This window comes from Parasteatoda tepidariorum, chromosome 2, assembly GCF_982258835.1.
Source record: "Parasteatoda tepidariorum strain Cologne lab strain chromosome 2, Ptep-v5.0, whole genome shotgun sequence".
Classification (NCBI taxonomy): domain Eukaryota; kingdom Metazoa; phylum Arthropoda; class Arachnida; order Araneae; family Theridiidae; genus Parasteatoda; species Parasteatoda tepidariorum.
In genome coordinates this window covers 124,042,230-124,053,718 of record NC_141756.1, presented here as the reverse complement: position 1 = coordinate 124,053,718, position 11,489 = coordinate 124,042,230, and the positions used below count along the sequence as shown (strand labels likewise).

Here is an 11,489-nt window from a genome sequence, read left to right as displayed (position 1 = left end):
AAAGCTGTGAAGTGGTAGAAAGCCCCAATTGAGAGTGAGATGGAAAGATGTGAAGCGTTAGAAAGCTCCAATTTAGACTGACATTGAAAACTGCAAGGTGGTTAAAAGCCCCAATTAAGAGTGAGATGGAACGTTGAACTGGTAGAAAGCCCGAATCTAGACATGGAAAGCTGTGAAGTGGTAGAAAGCCCCAATTGAGAGTGAGATGGAAAGATGTGAAGCGTTAGAAAGCTCCAATTTAGACTGAGATTGAAAACTGCAAGGTGGTTAAAAGCCCCAATTAAGAGTGAGATGGAACGTTGAACTGGTAGAAAGCCCGAATCTAGACATGGAAAGCTGTGAAGTGGTAGAAAGCCCCAATTGAGAGTGAGATGGAAAGATGTGAAGCGTTAGAAAGCTTCAATTTAGACTGAGATTGAAAACTGCAAGGTGGTTAAAAGCCCCAATTAAGAGTGAGATGGAACGTTGAACTGGTAGAAAGCCTGAATCTAGACATGGAAAGCTGTGAAGTGGTAGAAAGCCCCAATTGAGAGTGAGATGGAAAGATGTGAAGCGTTAGAAAGCTCCAATTTAGACTGAGATTGAAAACTGCAAGGTGGTTAAAAGCCCCAATTAAGAGTGAGATGGAACGTTGAACTGGTAGAAAGCCCGAATCTAGACATGGAAAGCTGTGAAGTGGTAGAAAGCCCCAATTGAGAGTGAGATGGAAAGATGTGAAGCGTTAGAAAGCTCCAATTTAGACTGAGATTGAAAACTGCAAGGTGGTTAAAAGCCCCAGTTAAGAGTGAGATGGAACGTTGAACTGGTAGAAAGCCCGAATCTAGACATGGAAAGCTGTGAAGTGGTAGAAAGCCCCAATTGAGAGTGAGATGGAAAGATGTGAAGCGTTAGAAAGCTTCAATTTAGACTGAGATTGAAAACTGCAAGGTGGTTAAAAGCCCCAATTAAGAGTGAGATGGAACGTTGAACTGGTAGAAAGCCCGAATCTAGACATGGAAAGCTGTGAAGTGGTAGAAAGCCCCAATTGAGAGTGAGATGGAAAGATGTGAAGCGTTAGAAAGCTCCAATTTAGACTGAGATTGAAAACTGCAAGGTGGTTAAAAGCCCAAATTAAGAGCGAGATGGAACGTTGAACTGGTAGAAAGCCTGAATCTAGACATGGAAAGCTGTGAAGTGGTAGAAAGCCCCAATTGAGAGTGAGATGGAAAGATGTGAAGCGTTAGAAAGCTCCAATTTAGACTGAGATTGAAAACTGCAAGGTGGTTAAAAGCCCCAGTTAAGAGTGAGATGGAACGTTGAACTGGTAGAAAGCCCGAATCTAGACATGGAAAGCTGTGAAGTGGTAGAAAGCCCCAATTGAGAGTGAGATGGAAAGATGTGAAGCGTTAGAAAGCTTCAATTTAGACTGAGATTGAAAACTGCAAGGTGGTTAAAAGCCCCAATTAAGAGTGAGATGGAACGTTGAACTGGTAGAAAGCCCGAATCTAGACATGGAAAGCTGTGAAGTGGTAGAAAGCCCCAATTGAGAGTGAGATGGAAAGATGTGAAGCGTTAGAAAGCTCCAATTTAGACTGAGATTGAAAACTGCAAGGTGGTTAAAAGCCCCAATTAAGAGTGAGATGGAATGTTGAACTGGTAGAAAGCCTGAATCTAGACATGGAAAGCTGTGAAGTGGTAAAAAGCCCCATTTGAGAGAGATGGAAAAATGTGAAGCGTTAGAAAGCCCCATTTGAGAGTGAGATGGAAAGATGTGAAGCGTTAGAAAGCTCCAACTTAGACTGAGATTGAAAACTGCAAGGTGGTTAAAAGCCCCAATTAGGAGTGAGATGGAACGTTGAACTGGTAGAAAGCCTGAATCTAGACATGGAGAGCTGTGAAGTGGTAGAAAGCCCCAATTGAGAGTGAGATGGAAAGATGTGAAACGTTAGAAAGCTCCAATTTAGACTGAGATTGAAAACTGCAAGGTGGTTAAAAGCCCCAATTAAGAGTGAGATGGAACGTTGAACTGGTAGAAAGCCTGAATCTAGACATGGAAAGCTGTGAAGTGGTAGAAAGCCCCAATTGAGAGTGAGATGGAAAGATGTGGAGCGTTAGAAAGCTCCAACTTAGACTGAGATTGAAAACTGCAAGGTGGTTAAAAGCCCCAATTAAGAGTGAGATGGAACGTTGAACTGGTAGAAAGCCCGAATCTAGACATGGAAAGCTGTGAAGTGGTAGAAAGCCCCAATTGAGAGTGAGATGGAAAGATGTGAAGCGTTAGAAAGCTCCAACTTAGACTGAGATTGAAAATTGCAAGGTGGTTAAAAGCCCCACTTAAGAGTGAGATGGAACGTTGAACTGATAGAAAGCCTGAATCTAGACATGGAAAGCTGTGAAGTGGTAGAAAGCCCCAATTGAGAGTGAGATGGAAAGATGTGAAGCGTTAGAAAGCTTCAATTTAGACTGAGATTGAAAACTGCAAGGTGGTTAAAAGCCCCAATTAAGAGTGAGATGGAACGTTGAACTGGTAGAAAGCCCGAATCTAGACATGGAAAGCTGTGAAGTGGTAGAAAGCCCCAATTGAGAGTGAGATGGAAAGATGTGGAGCGTTAGAAAGCTCCAACTTAGACTGAGATTGAAAACTGCAAGGTGGTTAAAAGCCCCAATTAAGAGTGAGATGGAACGTTGAACTGGTAGAAAGCCCGAATCTAGACATGGAAAGCTGTGAAGTGGTAGAAAGCCCCAATTGAGAGTGAGATGGAAAGATGTGAAGCGTTAGAAAGCTTCAATTTAGACTGAGATTGAAAACTGCAAGGTGGTTAAAAGCCCCAATTAAGAGTGAGATGGAACGTTGAACTGGTAGAAAGCCCGAATCTAGACATGGAAAGCTGTGAAGTGGTAGAAAGCCCCAATTGAGAGTGAGATGGAAAGATGTGAAGCGTTAGAAAGCTCCAATTTAGACTGAGATTGAAAACTGCAAGGTGGTTAAAAGCCCCAATTAAGAGTGAGATGGAACGTTGAACTGGTAGAAAGCCCGAATCTAGACATGGAAAGCTGTGAAGTGGTAGAAAGCCCCAATTGAGAGTGAGATGGAAAGATGTGAAGCGTTAGAAAGCTTCAATTTAGACTGAGATTGAAAACTGCAAGGTGGTTAAAAGCCCCAATTAAGAGTGAGATGGAACGTTGAACTGGTAGAAAGCCCGAATCTAGACATGGAAAGCTGTGAAGTGGTAGAAATCCCCAATTGAGAGTGAGATGGAAAGATGTGAAGCGTTAGAAAGCTCCAATTTAGACTGAGATTGAAAACTGCAAGGTGGTTAAAAGCCCCAATTAAGAGTGAGATGGAACGTTGAACTGGTAGAAAGCCTGAATCTAGACATGGAAAGCTGTGAAGTGGTAGAAAGCCCCAATTGAGAGTGAGATGGAAAGATGTGAAGCGTTAGAAAGCTCCAATTTAGACTGAGATTGAAAACTGCAAGGTGGTTAAAAGCCCCAGTTAAGAGTGAGATGGAACGTTGAACTGGTAGAAAGCCTGAATCTAGACATGGAAAGCTGTGAAGTGGTAGAAAGCCCCAATTGAGAGTGAGATGGAAAGATGTGAAGCGTTAGAAAGCTTCAATTTAGACTGAGATTGAAAACTGCAAGGTGGTTAAAAGCCCCAATTAAGAGTGAGATGGAACGTTGAACTGGTAGAAAGCCCGAATCTAGACATGGAAAGCTGTGAAGTGGTAGAAAGCCCCAATTGAGAGTGAGATGGAAAGATGTGAAGCGTTAGAAAGCTCCAATTTAGACTGAGATTGAAAACTGCAAGGTGGTTAAAAGCCCCAATTAAGAGTGAGATGGAACGTTGAACTGGTAGAAAGCCTGCATCTAGACATGGAAAGCTGTGAAGTGGTAAAAAGCCCCATTTGAGAGAGATGGAAAAATGTGAAGCGTTAGAAAGCCCCATTTGAGAGTGAGATGGAAAGATGTGAAGCGTTAGAAAGCTCCAACTTAGACTGAGATTGAAAACTGCAAGGTGGTTAAAAGCCCCAATTAGGAGTGAGATGGAACGTTGAACTGGTAGAAAGCCTGAATCTAGACATGGAGAGCTGTGAAGTGGTAGAAAGCCCCAATTGAGAGTGAGATGGAAAGATGTGAAACGTTAGAAAGCTCCAATTTAGACTGAGATTGAAAACTGCAAGGTGGTTAAAAGCCCCAATTAAGAGTGAGATGGAACGTTGAACTGGTAGAAAGCCTGAATCTAGACATGGAAAGCTGTGAAGTGGTAGAAAGCCCCAATTGAGAGTGAGATGGAAAGATGTGAAGCGTTAGAAAGCTTCAATTTAGACTGAGATTGAAAACTGCAAGGTGGTTAAAAGCCCCAATTAAGAGTGAGATGGAACGTTGAACTGGTAGAAAGCCCGAATCTAGACATGGAAAGCTGTGAAGTGGTAGAAAGCCCCAATTGAGAGTGAGATGGAAAGATGTGAAGCGTTAGAAAGCTCCAATTTAGACTGAGATTGAAATCTGCAAGGTGGTTAAAAGCCCCAATTAAGAGTGAGATGGAACGTTGAACTGGTAGAAAGCCCGAATCTAGACATGGAAAGCTGTGAAGCTGAACGAGCACACTTTCATTCTCATGGAAAGCTGAAAAAGAATTTTAAAAGATGAAATAAACACTTTGATATCCTAATAATCTTAGTAAAGAAAAACACGATACATTAAAAAATATAGTTGTAAATTGATAACAAAGAAGTGCTTGAAACACCATCATTTGAAGAAATTAGGAAATAGATAAAAGCTTAAGGAAGAATTTAAAAGATGGAATTAACAGAAAATTGAAACTTAGCAGATCTTAAGTTAAGAAAAAAATGTTCCTCAGAAATGTATGTATGAAGTTACGACAAAATTAAGTCTACATAATAATTAGTTGCAAATCAATGTGAGATATCCAAAAAAATTATTTTAATAAATTTCCTCAAATTTTTAAAAATTCAATACTAGTCCTGCCTTATTAACACTTTTCAATAACAATACTTTAAGTTAGGAAAAAGTTTTATGTGTCTACAAACTTGTCAGCAATGCTTTTTAATTTGTAAAAAAAAAAAAAAATGACCAACCAAATGTATGTACAAATCGTGCGTGTTTATTTACGCAAGATATAATATGTTGAAGAAATTTTGAATATATGAATATATAGCTGAATTATTTTTTCTCTTAAGCAAATTTCTGAAATAAACATTTCTCTTTGATGACTGATAGGTTACCAGTTGGTAAAATACAATTCATTTAAAATAAGAATTTTCCTTCTTAATGTGATAAATCATCTATGAGTCAAAAATTAATATTTGTTTTTAAAGATGCAGAGAATTTCATTTAATGCTTGAAAATAAGATTTCTTTCATAATCCTGGTCAATTTGTTTCATTAAATATTCAAAATATCTTCTTAAAAGTAATTCTTTTCAATTAAAGGTGACTGTGCATTTTTTAAATAATCCTGGCCTTCTTCCTTTTTAATACAAAATCTAAGCATCTTCTTTGCATACTAATATGCAAATCTTTATTTAGAAATCGTTATCTGAAATGAGGCAATAAAATATTGCTGTAACTTCTGTAGAAATGCATACTAGTTGTTATATGTACTCTACAGCTCTTCTCTGCAATATAAGTTTTTTTTATTGTTGTTAGGAAATCAAATTTGGCTGTAAGATTTCAATAATAATTACCAACTTCTTTCATTAAATATTCAAATTACCTTCTCAGTGATAAAAGTAATTCTTTTCAATTAAAGGTGACTGTGCATTTTTTAAATAATCCTGGCGTTCTTCCTTTTTAATACAAAATCTAAGCATCTTCTTTGCATACTAATATGCAAATCTTTATTTAGAAATCGTTATCTGAAATGAGGCAATAAAATATTGCTGTAACTTCTGTAGAAATGCATACTAGTTGTTATATGTACTCTACAGCTCTTCTCTGCAATATAAGTTTTTTTTATTGTTGTTAGGAAATCAAATTTGGCTGTAAGATTTCAATAATAATTACCAACTTCTTTCATTAAATATTCAAATTACCTTCTCAGTGATAAAAGTAATTCTTTTCAATTAAAGGTGACTGTGCATTTTTTAAATAATCCTGGCGTTCTTCCTTTTTAATACAAAATCTAAGCATCTTCTTTGCATACTAATATGCAAATCTTTATTTAGAAATCGTTATCTGAAATGAGGCAATAAAATATTGCTGTAACTTCTGTAGAAATGCATACTAGTTGTTATATGTACTCTACAGCTCTTCTCTGCAATATAAGTTTTTTTTATTGTTGTTAGGAAATCAAATTTGGCTGTAAGATTTCAATAATAATTACCAACTTCTTTCATTAAATATTCAAATTACCTTCTCAGTGATAAAAGTAATTCTTTTCAATTAAAGGTGACTGTGCATTTTTTAAATAATCCTGGCGTTCTTCCTTTTTAATACAAAATCTAAGCATCTTCTTTGCATACTAATATGCAAATCTTTATTTAGAAATCGTTATCTGAAATGAGGCAATAAAATATTGCTGTAACTTCTGTAGAAATGCATACTAGTTGTTATATGTACTCTACAGCTCTTCTCTGCAATATAAGTTTTTTTTATTGTTAGGAAATCAAATTTGGCTGTAAGATTTCAATAATAATTACCAACTTCTTTCATTAAATATTCAAATTACCTTCTCAGTGATAAAAGTAATTCTTTTCAATTAAAGGTGACTGTGCATTTTTTAAATAATCCTGGCGTTCTTCCTTTTTAATACAAAATCTAAGCATCTTCTTTGCATACTAATATGCAAATCTTTATTTAGAAATCGTTATCTGAAATGAGGCAATAAAATATTGCTGTAACTTCTGTAGAAATGCATACTAGTTGTTATATGTACTCTACAGCTCTTCTCTGCAATATAAGTTTTTTTTATTGTTGTTAGGAAATCAAATTTGGCTGTAAGATTTCAATAATAATTACCAACTTCTTTCATTAAATATTCAAATTACCTTCTCAGTGATAAAAGTAATTCTTTTCAATTAAAGGTGACTGTGCATTTTTTAAATAATCCTGGCGTTCTTCCTTTTTAATACAAAATCTAAGCATCTTCTTTGCATACTAATATGCAAATCTTTATTTAGAAATCGTTATCTGAAATGAGGCAATAAAATATTGCTGTAACTTCTGTAGAAATGCATACTAGTTGTTATATGTACTCTACAGCTCTTCTCTGCAATATAAGTTTTTTTTATTGTTGTTAGGAAATCAAATTTGGCTGTAAGATTTCAATAATAATTACCAACTTCTTTCATTAAATATTCAAATTACCTTCTCAGTGATAAAAGTAATTCTTTTCAATTAAAGGTGACTGTGCATTTTTTAAATAATCCTGGCGTTCTTCCTTTTTAATACAAAATCTAAGCATCTTCTTTGCATACTAATATGCAAATCTTTATTTAGAAATCAATATCTGAAATGAGGCAATAAAATATTGCTGTAACTTCTGTAGAAATGCATACTAGTTGTTATATGTACTCTACAGCTCTTCTCTGCAATATAAGTTTTTTTTATTGTTGTTAGGAAATCAAATTTGGCTGTAAGATTTCAATAATAATTACCAACTTCTTTCATTAAATATTCAAATTACCTTCTCAGTGATAAAAGTAATTCTTTTCAATTAAAGGTGACTGTGCATTTTTTAAATAATCCTGGCGTTCTTCCTTTTTAATACAAAATCTAAGCATCTTCTTTGCATACTAATATGCAAATCTTTATTTAGAAATCGTTATCTGAAATGAGGCAATAAAATATTGCTGTAACTTCTGTAGAAATGCATACTAGTTGTTATATGTACTCTACATCTCTTCTCTGCAATATAAGTTTTTTTTATTGTTGTTAGGAAATCAAATTTGGCTGTAAGATTTCAATAATAATTACCAACTTCTTTCATTAAATATTCAAATTACCTTCTCAGCGATAAAAGTAATTCTTTTCAATTAAAGGTGACTGTGCATTTTTTAAATAATCCTGGCGTTCTTCCTTTTTAATACAAAATCTAAGCATCTTCTTTGCATACTAATATGGAAGTCTTTATTTAGAAATCGTTATCTGAAGTGAGGCAATTAAAGATTGCTGTAATTTTTGTTATACGTACTTTTGTTATACTTTTTGTTATGGGTACTCTGCACCTCTTTTCTGTAAAAATAATGGAATGTGAACTACAAGAGTTACTCCATTACCTATTTCCACAACTTTTTGCATTCCTTGATCTATGTTTTCAGTGTTATGATAATTTATAGGATAATCTGAGTGCCTTAATTTTATTGTTTGCATACTAATTTAGTTAACTACATATACTACTTGCTTAGTAGGTAATCAAAATTACCTTTCATTCAAAATAGGTTTCTTAAATAATCGTCAACTCATACTAAAATTTATTTCAACAAAGCTTGTTATAAATGTATTAAATTAGTTGTATTAGTTGTAAAAATTAGTTGTATTTTGCGTGTGCTTCAATGAAGTTGCTTCGTTTGGCTTTGTTTCTGTTCTGAAGTGGTTTAAGTATTACAACTTAAATATTAGTTTATTTTAATGAGGCAAAGTTCCTTTATTAATAAATTAGCTATATTTAATCTGCACTTCTAGTAAGTGTTGGTTGATCTTTGATTTCTTATAGTAGTATATCAATTACATTACGAGGGCTTTACTGCTATGGGGCATGTGAAATTTATTCAGGCACTTATATTTTTTAATAACATTTTGTAGTGCCAACTTTTCAGTCTAATGTGACTCATGAATAAGGGTTAGGTTTTGAGACATAAATTTAATCTTCAAATTTCAGTAGATGCATTCGATTTTTTAAAAGCTGGAGACTGATATTTCTTTTTTATAAGACATAAATCTTATCTTTAAATTTCAAAAGAGACGGTCGATTTTTTAAAAGCTGGAGACTGATATTTCTTTTTTATAAGACAAATCTTATCTTTAAATTTCAAAAGAGACGGTCAATTTTTTAAAAGCTGGAGAATCCTTTCTTATTAAATTTTTCAAACCTCCTTTAGGTAATGGGATAAATTATAAAGACTATGAGACATATAAATTTTTTAATTTTCCGTAATCTTAGAAAATCTTTACTACGGCAGACGCTGATCCAATTCTAAAAATCCTCAACGTTACGTTTAATGCATTATTTTCTTAACTGAGTAAGTTAGTCATTTTTATATTAAATAATGTTTGGTTGGTTGCAATTATGTTACTTGCTTCCATTTTATGGTTGAAAACAAATGTAGTTATTTTTGCTTTTAAGTATATATACTTTTGATTATTAGGTAATCAAAATTAACATTATTCTAAATTTACTTCTTGAAAAATTGATTCGAAGTAATTTATTATTGTTTAACGAGCATGTTATGCTTTTTGATATTTTTTAAGAAAATGTTTTTATTTGGAAAACAAAAGTTTGTTTAAACAAATTATTTAATTATATTTTGTGAGCACTTCAAAGAAGCACGTTTGTTATTTTGTTTTAAAAAAGTATTGTTTTTTATTTCTTATTAGTATTTGGTTTATTTTATGGCAACAAAGTGTTGTTATGTTTGTTTAATTTTGACAATTTTTAATATTTTTATGTTTTTATTTTGAAAACAGAATTTTGTTCAGATTTTTTAGTTATATTTCGTATGTACTCCAAGGAAGTACTTTTGTTGTGTTTTTCTTTCATTTTAAAAATGTTTTGTATTACTTATTTGGTATATTTTGTTACGACAATAAATTTTTGTCACGTTTACATTGTTTGTTTAATTTTGTCTATCGTTGATATTTTTAAGATATTCTTAAGTTTAATTTTTAAGTTATTTCATTAAAAAATTTCAACCAGCAACAGTTGAACTAAAGTAAAGTCATGGTATAAAAGACATTGATGTGCTTTTTAAGATATTCTTAAATTTAATTTTTAAGTTATTTCATTAAAAAATTTCAACCAGCAACAGTTGAACTAAAGTAAAGTCATGGTATAAAAGACATTGATGTGCATTTAATGTTTTTATATATTTGGAGTCCAACTTTAAAAATAGCATAGCTACCAGCTTATCTGTTATATCCTGAAGTGTTTTCTGAGTTGTAGTAGAATATAGAAATCTAAACTGTGTAGTTTTCTTAAATCAGATTTAAAAACTTTTTATCCAGTACAACGCAATACTGCTTACAAAATTGACAGGGAAAAAAAGCAAACATTTCGTATTCATTACCTCTTTTATTATTTCAGAAAAATTTTGATATGTAACGCTAAATTATGTTAATTGGTTAAAATCTAAGTTCATTCTTGAAATTTTTTAAAGTAGTACCCATTATCGTGTTTGTTTAAAAGCATGCTCAATTAACAAAGGACTCTTGTAAATTAGCAAGCATTCTGACGGTAAAATACATCATTAAAATTGCTGCCATAACTTGGACTCGTTAAAACTATAGTGTCTAGTGTTAGTAATACGATTCAACTCTAAAATGAACAAGAATATATAGCTAAATTAACATGGATTCATGGAGTAGTTTCGTTGTTGTCAGAAAAGGATGTTTTCCGTTAAAGAACCTAATACGTTCTTTTTATTACCAAACAAAACTGTAGATACTATAAAATCTTATTTACAGGAAATTTCCTTTTAAAAAAAGGTAAGTTAAAAAAAGGTAAAGGTAAAAAAAGCTAATTTTTTTTATGGGAAACTCGTAACGATAATAGAAAACTATTTTAAGTTAAAGAGGATTAACTCAAAAGTAGCTAGGTTTTACTACACTTGGTTACTTGTTCAGTTTTTTTTTTCTTCTTTTTTTTTTCACCTTGTAATATGATGTCAATTTTACAATGCATAAAATTTATTTACTTTAAATAATGTTCATATATATAATTTAAAAGCAAAAGGGAAAAAATACATCGTATATTTTTTTTTTGTAATCAAAGTATGAAATAAATATTGGTATTCTAATATTAAGGGTGATATTCTCAATAATTTTAATGAGAATTCTTTAACGGATTTTCCGTAGTTTCGGAAATTATTTTTCCAGTGGTAGCAAAGATAGTGCATTAATATTTTGATGAAATATAATTAAAATTTACCCACTACATTTATAAATATTTTAAACAGTAAATTAAAGATCGGATAGGAAAATGGTCGTTTTCCAAAGTTCTTATCATGTTCTTAAAAGAATTCTGTTGGCTGCCTCTGATAAATGTATTTTCCTCAATTCAAATGTTGTCTTTCCTTTTTTCTTGGTTAATTTTTATTATTCATATGTTTTCCAGGTTCTAGTGCTCTTGGTTAATTTTCTTGGTTCTGTTGTTCTGTGATAATTTTATTTTTTTCTTGTGCTCCAGCATTTTGTTTTTTTGGTACAGTGTTCTTGCATTTTCTTCCTTTTTTTTTTCTTTCAACATTTTCTTGTTCTAGTGTACTGGCATATTCTTAGTTTTCCCATTCTGACATTTTTTTTTCAGGTGCTTTGTTTTCCTTCTTTTCAT

General features: G+C 32.8%; 1 protein-coding gene across 3 annotated transcripts in view; it reads left to right on the top strand.

The window, feature by feature from the left end:
• Positions 1-9,767, top strand: part of LOC147816155 (uncharacterized) — a 40,308-nt gene extending 30,541 nt beyond the window's left edge. For all 3 annotated transcript variants that reach the window (XR_015431804.1, XR_015431803.1, XM_087158266.1), the window contains one exon: positions 98-9,767. The gene's annotated coding sequence lies outside the window, so the exon portion shown is untranslated. The remainder of the gene's footprint in view (positions 1-97) is intronic.
• Positions 9,768-11,489: the final 1,722 nt, after the last annotated feature.